At 39.8% G+C, this 17743-nt stretch overlaps 1 protein-coding gene and 1 non-coding gene across 44 annotated transcripts in view; one reads left to right on the forward strand and one right to left on the reverse strand.

Annotated features, from left to right (window-relative positions):
- Window positions 1–17743, reverse strand: part of ESRRG (estrogen related receptor gamma) — a 617890-nt gene that overhangs the window by 308616 nt on the left and 291531 nt on the right. The window lies entirely within an intron of this gene.
- On the forward strand, window positions 9293–9397 carry LOC112914613 (U6 spliceosomal RNA). Its single transcript, XR_003233889.1, has one exon. It is a non-coding gene; the product is annotated as a U6 spliceosomal RNA (small nuclear RNA).

A 17743-nucleotide genomic window follows, 5' to 3' on the forward strand; every position in this document is an offset into this window, starting at 1 on the left:
ATGTTGGGAACTTAGTAAGATTCTGGAATTTAGTCGTACGTGCAATATTATGGAATTTGATTAAAATGGACGAAGGACTATAATGCAACTCAGAGGCTATCAGAATCTATACTATATGGAGCTATACTAATATATAGATTTTGACTCTAAGTACGTGGGGCGATGGGGTAGCAAGATCACACATTTTGAAGCCAGAAAATCAAGATCCAAATCTCTTTTTGACCAACATTGTGCACCATTTGGTAGATCATGTAACTCCTCAAGTGGCTTGTCTGTAGAATGGGAAATACAAAAACCTGTCCCTCCCAGGGATATCATAGTGAAGCTCACTCATGTTGATATGTATGAAACCGTCCATAAATGCTTCAGCCCTATACACATATAATGGTTATTATTATTTACTTGGGCTTATACCACAAAGTCCAGCTTATGGAAGGAGAAAATCATTCAGTAAACATGGTCACTCCCTTAGGAAAGAATTCTTACCACTTTTGCGAATTTGAGGAATAGTATCTCAGTTGCATTAACTGGTATTTATTAATGCATTATGAACCTCTGCCGTGGCATCTGATTCACAATAAAGAGATTAAGCAGACTAATTTGTCATTTATTTTCCAATGCCTGCTTTCCTGCCCACAGCACCACTAATATCCCAGGAGCACCTCAACCCAATTATTTCCCATTTTGCATTACTTGCTGAGAGTAGCGCTAATGTGCCCAAAAGGCTTTGCTCCTCGGTGATGGGGAAGAAACCCCCCCCCGCCCGCCACAAAACCCTAAAACCAAAAGACAACAACAAAAAAGCTCCTGTTCTGCACACTACAATACTGTTATCATTCGGTGAGAATAAACACCCCTGGACCACTGGGTCCTATATAGCCATCAAACCAAATTAGCAGCCTGACTACACAGTGGACATGAGGTGCAGACCTCTGCTTATTTGGTATTTGTTTTGGGGGTGTACGGGAATTCCATCTGTAGAATAAAACCCACAACCTGGAGACAGCTGAATTATCCCATGCCTATATACACAAACAATTTTGTTTGCTTGTTTGGGGAACTGCATGTCAAAATCACTCAAGTAATTGGCAAATGCAACTTTCTTCTTCTCAAAAAATTAATAACCAGTTGTTTAGCCAACTCCAAATATTAATTTGCAAACTAATTTGTGAATGTAGACACAACTCATTATTAATAGAAGCCTGAAGATTCCTCATTGTCTATGCTTTCTAATCCAGCCTCACAGTTTTCAACCTTGCCATGTAATATTTCTGCTACTTTCTTTAGTCTATTTCACTTTGAAAATGTGCTTTTTTGCCTATCCCAGGAGTTTCTGTATTGCTTGAGGCAAAATACTCCAGCGCTGTTCACAACTCTGAACTGTAAACATTTCTCTGCCTTATCCTGCCCAAGGCTCAGAGCCCGTTTAGACGCCTGTGGATAGTTCCAGAAGCATACAAGACTCCACAGAGTTACCAAAAATAATTATTTTCTAAAACTTTCCAATTTTACCAACAACACAAAATTTCTATTTTAAAAATCTGTTAATTTTAGCTGTGGGGAGATGCTGATTGAAAACATGCTGGTTTTTTTGTTTTGTTTTATGTCTTGTTTTTGTTTTTGTTTTCCAGAGACAATCAGCTTCACGGAGGAGATACAATAGATTAAATTCATCTCTATGAGGTTATTTCTCACCATTATTTTCTTAAATCCTCCCTACCTCCCTTCCCCCTCCTACTTCCCCCACGCCTTGCTTTAATCAAGAATAGGAATGTTAGGGGCTTGATGCGGGGAAGAAGCATAGATTAGTGGTTAGCATAATAGCATGAAAGCCAGGAAACACGAATTCTATTCTTGGCCAAGTGGTCTTAGGTGAGCCCATGATTTACAGCCTCAGTTTCTCCATATATAAAAGGAAAGTGTGGCACATCCCTCCTGCAAATGAGAGCTTCACAAATGTTAATACTGTTGAGTGCTGACTACGTGCCAGGCATGGAGCTAAGTAAGCACTTTAAAAGGATTATTTTATTTAATCCTTGCAAGTAGATAATATTGTTATCCTAATTTTACAAATGAGGTGCCTGAGGTATGGAGATGTGAAGTAACTGGACCAGGGATGTGCAGACGGGGAAACGCAAAGGCTGAGTTCTAAGCCATAGGCCATTCTGCTCTCTGTTCTGCTCAGTTCAGCATTCTTTGAAAGGGCTCTGAGGAATGGCACAAAGCACAAAGCAATCCTGAAATTTTTCAAACTAATTGTCCAGATTTTCTCTCTTCTCTTGGGGGTCTGTGGATACGCTCCCAAAGGCATACACATGAGCCCACCTGCCTTGGGAGCAGGACCCCTGGGGCTCAGCGCCCCCCGCCCCCCCCCCCCCGGCCAAGGGTTGGGCTACACCTGAGTGCCTCCCCCCTCACCCACTGCAGTTGCAACACAGTGGAGCTTTATCTGCCAACTGAACCCAGGACATGCGGGTCCGGTTGGGCACAGCTGGTGGCAGGAGGCTCAGATTTCTGATGAACTGAACACAATGGAGCAGCACTGTCACACGACCATTATGAAATCACATGCTCGCTGATAATTTTTCTAGCATAAGTGTGTGGACTATTTAAAACTTCCCTCCCTGCCTCCCCGCCCCCCCAGGGGTAAAGTTCATCTAGGGGAATGTCGGCCATATGTCATTTTGCTGTCATTACTTCCGTTGCAAAATGAGTAACAAACACACAGAAACTGGCTTCCAGAGGACAATTTTTACAATTGCTGACAACACATGTACCAAATGGCATACTTGCAAAGTGTAAAAGACCAACCCCGGACCCCTCTGCTCAAACCTGGTGTTTGCAGGAAGAGCCAACCCAAACTTAACCTATATGGAAGCTAAGGGAATGCCTCTTTCACTACTAGGATTCATCTCAGGTATCAGAGCTAACTTGTCCAAACAAGAGCAAAGATTTAAAAGGCCTTACCACATAATATCTTTGGGGTGCTGTATGAAACATGGTTTTAAAATAAACCACACCGGTGAGTATTTATTAGAAACTGTAGTCACTGAAACGATTTCATAACTGTCAAATTCATAAGATCTGTCGATCTTCACATCTCATGATTTTTGGTAAAGCAGTGCTCAGTGAAAACCATCTTTTGTGCATAAGCCAAAAATAAACAAGGAATACTACATTAAAGAAACAAAAATGTCCTGGTACTTAAAGTATCTGGAATAAGATTGCAATTGGTGAGCTTCTCTGAAATTCAAGACTGTTTACATGCAATTGTTAGATCAGTATCTACATGATTAAAAGAACTAAACTGAGTTAAGAAAAGCCTGGTATTCACTAAAAACCTAATTGGAAGGAAGAGGAAAAAAAGAATTATACGTATGACTTTTAAGATGTTGTGAAAAACTTCTCCCTACAAAGAGGGCTTTTAAAGAGGGCAAACTGAAGATTTGCTAATAAAGAAAGGCTATTTTTCCAAATAATTCATTAACACAAGGTAGGTCATAGATCAAGGCTTAGGGAAAACATTTTTTGGTATTTTTATGTTCAAATATTCTCTTTGCAAAACACTGTTTTTTTGGTTCAAAAATCAAAATTAAACAATTTTGTAGCAAAGCATCACATAGTGCAAACTGTTTTTTTTTTTTTCTTTTAAAGAAAAAAGAAATGAAAAACCCAGGAGCTTAGTGCATCAATATAATATGAGAAACTTTCTTAAAAGAAGAAATACTTTGGGAAAACTTGCCCTGGACTCACATCAAATGATTGAAAGTTGTAACAGGCCCTATGAAACTAACTCTTCTCCTTCTTATAAATATTGAAAAAAACAGCGACAAGATGCAAATGAACTGCTGAACTCAATCCTTGGTCTTTAAAATGTATTTCAATAGAATAGCCAATGTATCATCCAAGTATGAAGACGTACAGTAATAGCATTCTGAAAAACGAATTAAGAACACATTGTCATCAACTCCAGCAAAAATAATAAAGGTAGAAAAGATTAAGAGGCAAGCATATCTTTCAGAATTGTAAAATGGGTTTATAGGTCTTCTAATAACAACTTTTACTCAAACCTTACATAAATAGGCTTAGATGATACAAATATTATGTGGGCTGTGTGGACACTCCCAGGTTCCTAATCATGTTTAGGGATTACTTGATAGAACAGAGACATTTCATTCCAATTGGGCCAGGGGATTACAGCAAAGAAACATCTAATATTCCATTTTTTAATTTCATGCATTTTTTATTTACCTTTAATGATGCTGTATATATTCATCATCCTGAAATATTAAAACAGTATGAAAAAAGTAATAAATTGGTGGAAAATTTAGGGAATAGGAATGCAACAGCACGCAAATCATACACTATCAAGTGCTTGATACACATTTAAAATTACTGCCTACTACGGCAAAGCCAAATTCCTAGCAGATTTCTGAAGCACAAAGTCACAATAAGAAGCTCAGCAGAACAGACTGAAATAATAGAATATTCATCCCTCTAATCCATATGCAATTCTTTAGGGCTTTTTTTTTTTTAACAATGCATATGAGGTCTGACTGTATTCAGGATTTAAATAAGTTGTCTCTCTCCTTCCTGCTCCTCTCTATTTTTATGTAAAAAAAATGTATATACAGTTATCATTTCTGCACTGCTGCACCAACGCAGACAAGGTTAGCACATTTCCTCACACCTCAAATGAAACAAAAGCATTTTTAAACAACAAAAGTGTTAAAAAAAAAAAAAACACGGAATTTACTCATCCCACTAAAGTCTCCTGAAACAGCATTTTGGGAAGAAGGAGAGTTGGTGTCATTCCTGGGAGGGTGTGGGGGGGAATGAAGTGATGCTTTTGTCTTTTAATTACCAATTAATGGATTGATATAATATTACTTTGAAATACTGACAAGAAGTGCCAGCGGGTTGGCATTTCATCTTTGTTCGTTCACCTTCCCTTGCAGAGAGATGAGACTGTCTACTGGGCATTAATAAATATTGTAACAAGGAACAGAAGATTCCAGAGGCATGAGCCTCCGTCACAAGGCGTGGCGTGAACACTTCTGGGAGGGCACCCTCAAGTCTGACAAAGGCCAGGACACACGGACACTCACTGTCCAGCAGTCAGCTCCACGGGCAGGTGCCTCGCAGCCCCTCCTCTAGCCGCCCCATGTTGGCAGCAGTCATGCTTTCCAATGATTTTCTTTCGATTTCTTTGTATGTTCTGATTTTTTTTTTCTTTAATGAACACTTACTACCTTATAACAAAGAGAACAACCAACAAATCAGAAACTACCTAAAATGTTACCTATTCTTTAAAGTCTCCCATGTATCTTCTTCTTTCAGGGGCTTTCTTCCATTCATCAAAAGAATGGTTCCTCATTTTTTTCCTCCTAAAGATCTTATTTTCGAGTCATCTCTACACCCAGCATGGGGCTCAGACTCACAACCCCGAGATCAAGAGTTGCATGCTCTACAGACAGAGCCAGCCAGGTGCTCCCCTTGCCATCCCTCTTTTATGTTACTATTGCTAGCAAATTCCTTATAGTCCAAACCATCTTCTGCCTCGTGGTATGGTCCTCTGCCTTATAAGTGTGACTTTTATAAGATTAAGTCCCTTCAGGACAAAGGCTGGGCCTTCTTTTCTATCATTTTCTTTCTTGTAGTACTAATCATGGCTCTTCCCACCCAGTGGGTGTTTAATAATTTGTTGCTGTCATTGAATTGATTAAAACTAGTTTTATGAAGGGTTTTTATTTCTGTTAGACTCACGATTTTTCAGCTCACTACTCCGATTAGACATTTCTGCCAATTGCAGATGTGCTTAGTTACCATGAATGATGTGAAAGATGGAGATGCAACACCTTCTGGAAATCAACCCGAGAGGGACTTGCATGCCCTACCACCTCAAACGCTGACCCGAACAGAAAAGACAGTGTGTAGCTCTGCAAAACAATGAAAACATTTACAGGATGGGGAGCAGATACAAACAACAAAATGTTAGAAATAAAAGCTCCCATTTTCACCAAGCAATAGAAAAACCTATAGGATATGATGGGAGTATGTGGCAGAGGGAAGAAAAGAGTTCTTCATTCCTAGATAAAGAGTTCTTCATTCCTATCTAGGAGAGAGAAATAGGAGTTTCTTTGGGGGAAGAGATGCAGCTATCCCTAAATTTAATAAGTATAAAAGCACAGCCTGGTAAAACTTTAAATGAGAAGGAAAGCCTTAAGGAAATTCTCACAATCCAGACTACAGCTCTTAAAATCCTTTGCCAAGCCCTCTTTGCCATTTTGCCTGGCAGTCACACATCACCATTTCTCTCTAGCTCTCACGGCATTCCAGAGTCAAGATAAGCTGAGAATCCATCCGATTTTAATCCAATTTCTTCCTGAACTTTTAGTGCTTATTCCTTTATTCCTCTTGAAAGATATTAAAACACTTGAGGGGAAAGATATTCAGAATATGGAGTGATGGATGCAAGAGGAACAGGAAAGAGCTTACTGCAGCCGATGTAAATTGCAGGAAAAACCAAAGCTAATGTCGTCTTATTACTTCTCTGTCTTATGTCAGAACAAACCGCCTTCGATTCTAATCAGGGCATGATGATCCTATGTACAACATACCGTCTTTTTTTTTTTCTTCTTTCAGTTCAAGTTCCCACGCCAGTAAGCCCTTGGACTCTAGGCAATCATTCAAGAATTCAGAATCTCAAGTTCTTGGGTGAACCAAGACGTGTCAGTCCACAGCAGGTGTTTCAGTTGCTCTGAGAGTCTCTGCCGAGTACATCCAGCATTTGGCTAAAGCTTCTTACAGACAATCCATGGTTTCGCAATTAGCCACCCAGACTTGTGAGGGTTAATAAATTGCCTGGTATTTATAACTGGTGACAATAGGACAAGGTGTCACATATGAGGGGGTAAATGGTAAGATTTGGATAATTTAAAGTTCTATGGCCAGTGCCAACTCCATTCATGAAAGCTTGTCTTCCCTTTCTCGTAGAAGTATTCCTTTCCTTGTCTACGGGGTCTCTCTTTATCATTTCTGAACTTTGCTTTCCCTTACCTTTGAGGGTAAGCAAGATAGGAGTTACAACTGCGGCCAAACACACCCACCTTTGGGAACTCTGGCATAGTAAGTCGCAGGATGTCAGACTGGGATCATTTCACTTCCTCTATGAAGACAAAGATGTATTTTTTTGAAGTTGAGGGTGACATTATTTGATCGTGGATTTCAACCTATGCCACTCTCCTAGAATGGAGTTTCCTTATGAAATAACGATACTCTCTAAAAATCTAAATGGATGACCAATTTTATAAAATAACTAACACTTGGAGGAAACCAACTTTTAACAAACCCAATTAAAATCACCTCCTCCAGTGTAAAAAAAAAAGGATGATAAATAACAACAGAAAATACATCACTTGAAAACAAGTAATGGTTAAGGCTGTAACTGCACTTCTTAGCAGAACGCTCACACGTTAGTAAATTTAAAGAGAGATGTACTGAAAGTAGTAAATATTTTTTCCCAGCCCTTCCCTCTTCAGCCAATCAAGCCCACTGGCACACACTTGTTGTTTAACAAAATGAATTAGGCAGGTGTGTGGAAGGCTTATCTTTAAGACATCAAGGATTTATGCTACTCCTTAGGCCGGGGCTGCTTCCGGGTATCACGGATTATCAGTGTGTTCCTTCATTTATTTATATAAATGGGCCAATGGCTATTGAAACACTTCAGAGCACTTAACTAAAGCAAACAAAGCTCTTGAACTTTAAATATCCAACAAGAGAAGCCATTGACAAGTGAGACTTTACTTAGCAAATCTCAGTATCATTTGGAACCTTAATACAATCTTCCAGATTTACAAAGAGGGCACACAACCCAGATATTTATCTTAACTTAGGCTCCACATAGAAGATACTATCCTGATTTGAGACCAACTTCAAAATATAATGCTGCCATCTAGTAGTTCTACTTGCTCTCTTTAACTGTTGCTGTGACTGAAGATAATCTACCCACAGAGAGCAGGGAAAGAGGGTCTTGTATTTTAGCCTTTTAGCATTTTGATTTCCTCTCACTACTCAATCCTTAAACTCAGATGTATTTCAGAGAGAAAGTCTGTGATGGGAAACTTAGCTTAACATCAGAGTACTTGGGACGCCTGGGTGGCTGAGAGGTTTGGCGCCTGCCTTCGGCCCAGGGTGTGATCCTGGAGACCTGGGATCGAGTCCCGTGTTGGGCTCACTGCATGGAGCCTGCTTCTCCCTCTGCCTATGTCTCTGCTTCTCTTTCTGTGCCTCTCAGGAATAAATTAATAAAATCTTTAAAAAAAACCAAAAACATCAGAGTACCTGGATTTCCATCCCACCATTCCCATTATCCGAAAGACTGTGCATAACTCACTGACTTTGCCTGAGAACCATGTCTCTGATCTGTAAAAGGAGGAAACAGGATCAAATGCAAAGACCCCTTTCAACTCTACTCACCAATTATTCTACTATTTAATGTATTTACAATGATGACGTCAATTTATGTTGGTGGCTAGAGAAAGAGGGCCACTGTACTGTTGCATTGAGAGTTATATAAAATATTCCCAAATAGTAGCAATGGCTTCTTTGTGTTGTTTCTTTTATATTTAGAAAGAAACAAATTGCATGTCTCTCTGGTGATTTTTGAAAATGTTGATACCATGATCACATTGGGAATGTTCGAGAATCATCCTTTATATTTCCCTTTGGAATTCTATATCTTACTTTAGTTACTTGGATATGGCTTTGCTCTAGTGCCAGGAGGAAAAACACAAAAGAAAACAAATCCTGGGACGCCTAGGGGCTCAGTGGTTGAGTGTCTGCCTTTGGCTCAGGGCATGATCCTGGAGACCTGGGATCAAGTCCCACATCGGGCTCCCTGCGTGGAGCCTGCTTCTCCTCTCTCTACCTGTGTCTCTGCCTTTCTCTCTGTGTCTCTCATGAATAAATAAATAAAATCTTAAAAAAAAAAAAAGAAAACAAATCCTTTTTAAGAAATTAAATCACTCAATCTTATTTCCATTTTCCTATACAGGCTGACAAATTAGTTGAATTTCAGCTCTTCCTGAACTTTTAGGTTTTCTAATTCAAACCACTTGCTTATCTTCTCATCTGGAGTGTCAGAGCCACCAGGTTTCTGGTGGGAGCACAGGCTTTCTTTATAGGGTTCAAGGCATTAGACTTAAAAGAGATTTTGCAGGAAAATGCAAAACTACTGGCTATTGGACTGTGATTTAATAACCTATAGTTTAAAAAGCATTGCAGTTATGTTGGCTTCAGCAGCACATATACTAAAATTGAAATGATACAGAGAAGATTAGCATGGCCCCTGCATAAGGATAATGCACAAATCTGTGAAGCATTCCAGCTGTTTGTGCGTGGCCACACCACCCTGAATGTGCTGGATCTCGTCTGATCTGGGAGGCTAAGCAGGGGGGAAAGACTGACTAGTTAATTCCAGGTGCTGTAGGCTTAAAAAAAAATTTTTTTAAGGTAAAAAGCATTAAAGTACTATGCACAACTTTTGCTACTTATCCACTGCCCTCCATTACAATGAACCTGTTAGTTTTATACATCCTTTACAAAATGAACCTGGCTGGAGCTTTACAGGCTCCCAACTGCAAGATGTTTCTCTTCTTTATCCCTTTTCTGATAGAACCACAGCCACTTAACAGTGGAGCAAAGTCCAAAGCATCTGGGAAATGATATTCTTTGCACCGCATTCCTCAAGGACTGCCATTTCAGGGAGCCATGCCAAGGTCTTGTCACATGCCTTTCTGTGTTTTAAACTTCTTTTTCCTCTTCCTTTTTTTTTTTTTTTTGTAAAAGCTTGTATTAGAGAGAGTTTGAACAACTGAATGATAAAATGTAGTCTTAGGCCCAGATGCTGCAGGGAATGGCTTTTGAAATTCTCCAACATACTAAGTTATAATTGGGTTTTAATGCATAAAATGGCTGAGTAATTTAAATGTTTAGAAAAGAAAACAGTCTTTCCTAGAGTTTATGAAGTGGGAAGCCTATTTCTTATAATGATTAACTGTGAGTCATCATTTCAAGCACAAGCATCCACTAGCATATGCTCCAGATAAGGGGTGCTGAAGGCACACAACAATTTACCAAACTAGTGTCTTATTATGATGGCTGTAGCACATTTTTGTCTGTGAAATGAAGACAGGGAAGTAACAAACCATGAACCATGTTGAATTTGCTGTCTACTCGCCCCACCTTACAAAATGAAGAAGAATGTTTCAAAGGCATATATGCATTGTCTGTCTGCATGTGGCCCTGCTTCAAGACAGAGATGCTACTAGGATTAGAAGGTCAGTAGCCTACAGAATTTGTCACAGTGGCCTAGAGATCTATTTTCGATAACTTGATCCATCTGGCTGCTTCTTATAAAAGATCTCTTTATTGTCAGGTTTGGGCCCCATACCAGGAAAACCATGATAGTGATGGTGAGCCCTCTTCCCCGCTTCATGGCCACGTATGCAGAAAATGTGGGCAAAGTTACCACTACATATCATTCTGAAAGCTCTGGGCCAAGAGACCAGTCCCTCTTGCACATTCTTCCTGCCTTTTAAGACAAGGTTTGAATGGAGAACTCCTTGCCCTGAGCTCAGAACAGTCTGTAGGAATGAGCTCCACCACTACTGTTTACATATCTGAATACTGCTTAGATGTTCTCCTGGTAAAAAGAAAACCGTAAAACATCAGTAACAATACTCACATTGAGTTGTTGCAATTGTCCGATAGGATAATGCAGGCAAAGATAGAGCATAAGGAGCTTTGCAAATGCAATGTGTTATAGGGACATGAGGCCTCTGAATTTGCTAGCAATTGTTCAGAGACTGAAAGAAGGAAAAGAGCCAGAAAATATGAGATGGTGTATCCCAAGGCTTGTTTGTTTGTTTGTTTGTTTTTTTTGTTTGTTTGTTTTTAAAGATTTTATTTATTTATTCATGAGAGACACACAGAGAGAGAGAGAGGCAGAGACACAGGCAGAGGGAGAAGCAGGCTCCATCCATGCAGGGAGCCCGCTGTGGAACTCAATCCCGGGTCTCCAGTATCAGGCCCTGGGCTGAAGGTGGCACTAAACTGCTGAGCCACCCAGGCTGTCCTCAAGGTATATTTAATGCAAGACAATAAGCTAATAAAGAATGAGACACATCAGTTTGGTTCCTATTGATGCTGGAAGTGTGCACACTCAGTAGAGCTAAGCAACCATGGGTTCAATCCAGTCTCTACCCCCAAATAGCTGGGTGACCTCAGTGAGGTTGCCGATACTCTAGGAAGTTTTTTATTTTTTTATTTTTTTTAAGATTTTATTTATTTATTCATGACACAGAGAGAGAGAGAGAGAGGCAGAGACACAGGCAGGGGGAGAAGCAGGCTCCATGCAGGGAGCCCAATGTGGGACTTGATCCCAGGTCTCCAGAATCACACCCCGGGCTGGAGGCAGCACTAAACTGGGCCACCAGGGCTGCCCTCTAGGAAGCTTTTTAGATAAAGACTTAAAGTAATATGTCTCCTTGGCATCAGCATCCTAACAAGGACCCTCTGGAAACATAATGGTACAGGATCCTCAGGCCAGTACTGAAAGGTAGATAGTCGTAGGCAGATGAGTTTCCCATTACTAACTGAGTCCCAGATTCAGTAAGAATCCATTAGCTCTTCTGCGGCAAGTCCTTCCCAACCGATGGAGCCAACTTATTGTCTGAGTTGAAGGGTCAATCAATGTCAAATCCGTAGCATATACTCAGGAGTGTAAACTCCCATTCAAGTTTCTTATATTTCCCTCGCTAACAAAACCAGGGAGCAGCAAGATGAACCTACTCATATGTTGAGATGTAAAGGGAGAGCAAGTAGAGGTACATTGAATTTAAGCTGAGTTTTAATGATAAAGTGTTCAAGTCACCATGATCTAAGCAAATGATTAAGGAAAAAGCATGGACATGCATAGAGACATACAGACGGTGTGCAATCAGTAAGTCAACGCACACTGGCTAAAAGTACAATCTAATACAACACATTTATCTGGGTTGGTAAACATATAGCACACTGAACTGCAGTATCGGAATCAAGTGCGCAGTATGGAATAACGCATGCTGGCACACCTACTGACCTTGAGGGTAAGTCCTAGCTGTGTGATCTGAGCTTACCGGCTATACTGAGCACAATTTACCACTTGGCTTAGGACTCAAGATAGGTGATAAGTAGAGGTTAGTGATAATATTGCTAGTATATTATTAGCATATTCTTGGATATCATGTGAAAATTGTTTTAGAAACATTTCTCAATTTAATTTCATCCTTATACTATTAAGCCTTTTAGGTAAATATTATTTTTTTAATATTTTATTTATTTATTTCTGAGAGACACAGAGAGAGAGAGAGAGAGAGAGGCAGAGACACAGGCAGAGAGAGAAGCAGGCTCCATGCAGGAGCCCGATGCGGGACTTGATCCCGGGACTCCAGGACCATGCCCTGGGCCGAAGGCAGGCACTAAACTTCTGATCCCATTTTGTAGGTAAGGAAACTAAGCATAAGGGACCTAATGTTTCTGAATCCAGAGGTCTTGCTCTTAATTTTAGGCCATACTACACAAATTTCAATTTCAAGTTGGATCTGAGTCTTTAGTAGAATTGCTTCTGGTCCTTAGTTCAAAAAGGAACTTGAAATTATTCCTTTGTACTTTTCCATAGTTTCATTCTAGAAGGGATTGGAAAACTCTGCAATGATCAACTGGCCAAGTAGCCATTGGTCAATAACCTTCAGTATCTACAACTGGGGCAGAATTTCGTGAGAGCACGTTACGTTCCTCTCTCGTTCCCAGCTTTATCAGAAGGAGAGTGACCCTCACTGCCTGTCACAGACTTTGACATTGAAGTATTGATTGCTTCAAAACTGAAAGGAAAATACAGCTCAGATTTATAGGTTACTATCATAAAAACCTTGGAAGAATTATTTATACTAAATGGTAACAGTGTAAAATTCTGTGTATAAAGGAATATGGTGATTTTTATTTCCTCTTTTAGGTTTTTACAAAATATTTTATAATAGATATGCATTATCTCATTATTAGAAAAGTTATGTTAAAAAAAAGCACGGGCATACACTGGTCTGACGATTTTATTTACTAATAAGTCTCCAAAATGTTCTCTCTTATTGCAGTAAGACAACTTATTCTGTTCTTTTTAAAGACTTATTAAAATGTGACCTGTAGTTACGTTATATTTATTTTGATTTCTTTCATCTGCCGGTAACTGTGGGGAATGCCGTGATAAAAAAAAATCCAAGTTCTAGGAGTGCCTGGGTGGCTCAGACGCCTTCTGCTTAGGTAGTGATCCCAGGGTCCTGGGATCGAGTCCCACATCAGGCTCCCTGCATGGAGCCTGCTTCTCCTTCTGCCTATGTCTCTGCCTCTCTCTGTGTGTTTCTCATGAATAAATAAAATCTTTAAAATAAAAAATCCAAACTCTGTCCCTCACTAACTGCATGACCTGGAGTAATTTAACCTCCCCATGAATAAAAATTTTTATTTCCTTGCAGTGAGTGAATTTTCTTAAAATTCCCTAGCCCTCCTTAATTTTTCTCCCTCTTGTTTAATATAGAACTTATTTCATATAAGCTGTTTGACATGTAGCCTTTCTTAAATTGCCTTTTGGTGTATTACTCAGTTTTACCAACTGGTCAATGAATAAATGAATAAAAGGGTATACAATTAAGGTCTATAGTGTCAGATTGGATGTATGGAGAATATGAAAAGTAAATGAGACCTGGTCACTCACAATCAAGTAGGACCTAATAGATTCATATAAATAACCACAAATATAAGTTAAATTGTATGGGAAATTGGGGAAGGGTCAGGTTAACTCCAAATAGAACAGAAAGCAAGAAAGACTTTATATATAAGGTGGCACTGGAGAAGGGCCTTGAAAGATGGACAGCATTTCATAGGCTGAAAATTGGGGACCAAATCAAGAAAGAATATGAACTTTTGCCTTCTCTTTTATATCTCTAGCTCTTAGTAAGGTGTGTACACAAATGATTTTCCACTATTTTGTTGCTCATTATTCTCTGCTTAAACCTTAAGTCTTTATTGGTTGAAAATAATACTGATGGAACATCTCTCATGCCCAAGAAAGAACCATAGTTTGAATTTAGGGGCCATTTCCCAGAGGGAGGAGAGTTGGGCTGGAGCCTGGGACCTTTATAGGCTTCTTAGGTATGAAGGAAACATTCTTTTGATAGATGACAAAGTCAAATTTTTATATTCTGCAAATTTAAGGACAGAAAGCAAGTTGAGTTTTTGTTTGGTTGATTTGGGCTTCAAACCCTGGAAATACCTTAGTGTAGAATGTTTTTACTTGCTTTCTGTTTGGTTGGTTGGTTGGGTTTTTCTGCAAAATACATCCTTCCCCCAAAAAAGATATGCAGGAGCAAATGGAGGCCATGCTACCTAACCTATGTTTTCACATCTTCCAGGTGGGGTTGCTTATAGTACCTACATCAGAGGATTATTATTCAAAATATTTACCAATATTAAAAGCTTTATAAGTGTTTATGACAAAGGAATGCATATACCCTCTCAACAAAATCATCTAATTTTTCTTGGGGGTGGAGGAGGTGCATGCACATGCACACACACACATACACACCCCAAATTCTTTTCTTTAACATTTTAGAGACAGCTTGTTGCCTCTATATGTATTGGTGTTTGTATTCTCAACAAGTAGAAAACGTAGGCACAGTGCATTAACCCCCAAATGAAAAACTGGTCATAAGGAAGTTATGTTACATTCTTTTCTCGTCTAATTAACAGGTGAAACCAAAGGTTGTATTTCAGTGACCAATAACTTCACTACTGTGTCTTTTTTTTAGGGATGCTGGAATCAGTATGTAAAGAATGCTATTCTCTCTCCAGTGGCACATCGTTTATCCTTACTCCTTTATTAACCCATTGTCTTAGTCCACATTGTTTTTATAACAGCTGATTGTGGCACACAGCTCAGTGAACATTTGTCGACTCCCAGGTATCCCATGGATAGGGATACAAATGCAGCATTAAGGATCATCCTATGTGATATACACAAGGAAAAAAGGCTCAAGTCCTTGTTAAAGAGAAAAAAAAACTATGGAAAATAAGTATATGCCTAAGTGACACTTATTAGAAGATGAAGCTGTCTCAGTAGATACAAATGACATTGATAGCATGGCCATAGAATTCACCGTCTAATCAACAGCCTGTTTGGGATTAACCTGCAAAATTTCTTTCTTTCTAATACTATATCCATTACTTGCAGAACACCAGAATTCCTGCCACGCTGGAGCATGTCAGTGAACACATAAATACAGGCAAGCAGAAACCTCCAATGCAGGAGTAATTGGGCGGGGGATTCCTTGTTGTCATCGTCATAGTCATCACCAGCATCATCATCATCATCACCATCATAAGAGGGCCATTCACTGACCCCCAACCAGACACTTTGCTAAACTCTTCCAGAAACACTGACACTTAATTCTCCACAACTATGCTCTTCCCATTTTACTGATGAGGAAAAGAGGGCAGAACGAGTTTAAGTGGCATGTTGAAGCTCACAGCTAGTAAGCAAGGAAGTCACAATTTGAACCCAGACCTGGCTGACTCCAAAAAGCCTCACCGTTAACCACCTCACGTCACCACCTTCCTCATCTTCTAGAGGCTTTACCGGATAAAGCAGTGACTGAAATAGCTGTAAACCCCCGAACACAAAAAACTGTGCTATTGGTAAGGCCTGCAAAAAAGGTCACGTTTTGAAATGAAAGCATTAAGGCACCGACAAGAACACACACACACACACATACACTCCAGGATTTTATTAGCATTTTCTTCCCTGCTGAAACTTTGAATGCGGCCCTCCAATGTATTCATCGCAAGGTGCCATTAGGGCCGGGCTCACTTCAAGTGTTACCCATTCATGAGCACATTAATAACATAGTTAATATGAAGTGTTTAGAGCCTCTGCATCGGTGACAAATACGACTCAGCCGAATTTCCTGACCACTGAGGCCACGGAGGAACAATTTGGTAGATTTCATCAACAGTTCTAATTATGTTCCTGTCAAGTCGAGAACGAAGTAATCCATAACTGGGGGGTGCTGGAAGACAGTGGCACAGAAGAGTAATTTATGCCTCAGACAGCGGGCCCTTTCTGTAGTTAGCGTGCACAACGCCTGACTAACAAGTGGGTTCAAAGAGGAATGTATTAGGGGAAACACAGCCCTCTCGGTTGGAGAGGCCTGTCAGGTGTAAGCTTATGAGGAGTTATGAGGTAATGACTTCCAGAAGTCTTGTTTATACAAGCATCTGGAGTTCAGAGCTCTCGGCAGGGTTGGAACTGCGGGTTATAAGATGTAGGATATCAGCTCCAAGCCTCTCTCGGACTCTTTCTTTTTTTTTTTTTTCCAACTGCTCCATTTGAGCCCCAGTCTCCTGAGAGGATTTGTGGGCAGACTTTTAAGTGTGACAGGAGGGATGCTGAATGGAGCGAACCAATGAAGAGTCAACTTAGGGAATAGATTTTTTAAAAATAACAGTTCAATCCTCAGATAGCATGATCATCAGAGATACAAGGATATGGTTAGAAGAGGGAGGGGGGGGAAGGCCCCTTTTATGAAGCTATAAATAATGTGCTAATGGAATGTGCAAAGGAATTGTTAGGAACAGTAAACTGAAATGTCACAATACCCCTGTGCGCTCCCACCCCCACAACTGAACTATGGGACAGACAATTAGAAAAGACTGGGGCAGGAGAAGGAAGGGGGGAGGGAGGGCGTCGTGCAGTTTTGAGTGATTTTCCACTGCCATCTATATTGGGATGCAGCTCCTGTTCTCTCCAACAGGGTAATTTTATACATGGCATTCTTATTAAATATTTCAGAGGGGGGAGGGGAAGGAGGAGGAAGAGTTATGTGTCTGCTGCCTTTTTTTTTTTTTTCTTTTTTAAGAGTTAAGGCTGGTAATGTTAGCGGCCGCTTGGTTATTATTACCGATCAGTTGTTAATTAAAATAAAATGAAGCTTTTTAAACTTCAACACCGTATTGCAAATTATGCAAAAGACACAACTAATTGCATTATTAGCAAAAATTACATTTAAAAATAGCTCCGCACAAAGAACTAAAATTATCTAATCTAAACTTGCTTCTACCAAAGGAAGCCTGAGGAGACGGAGCTCTGGGGGAAAACAAGGGTTTTTCTGTCTCTCATTCAACAAAGGGAGAGACAGAGAGACAGAGACAAAGAGAGAATAAAGCCTTAAACTTTATTACTAAATATTAATGGAAACGACAAATACATTTGAAATTGCCTAAGATAAACTATTCGATAACAAGGTTAGGTCATTCTCACCCAACACAATAGGATATGCATTTGGACGTAGTTCATTCTTAATTATCTACAAATAATTTTCCAGGCAATGGGTTGAAGGAAACCAGGGCTCATTAGTATTAATAAGACCTTCTTGGGTCTTTAAATGTAAGGCTTGGTTAGAGATAGGGTAGAAATAAGCCCCCAAATGCAAAGAAGGATATCTGTCATTCACTGGCTATTTACGTGCTACATATCTGTGTGTGTGTGTGTGTGTGTGTGTGTATTTTTTAAGTTAGAAGACTATTAATCACAGTTTTTTTTTCCCCCAAGTTGGTTCTTTCATACCGGTGGATAGCTGAGAGCCGCCAATAT

The sequence above is a fragment of the Vulpes vulpes genome, chromosome 5, assembly GCF_048418805.1.
Source record: "Vulpes vulpes isolate BD-2025 chromosome 5, VulVul3, whole genome shotgun sequence".
NCBI classification, from domain to species: domain Eukaryota; kingdom Metazoa; phylum Chordata; class Mammalia; order Carnivora; family Canidae; genus Vulpes; species Vulpes vulpes.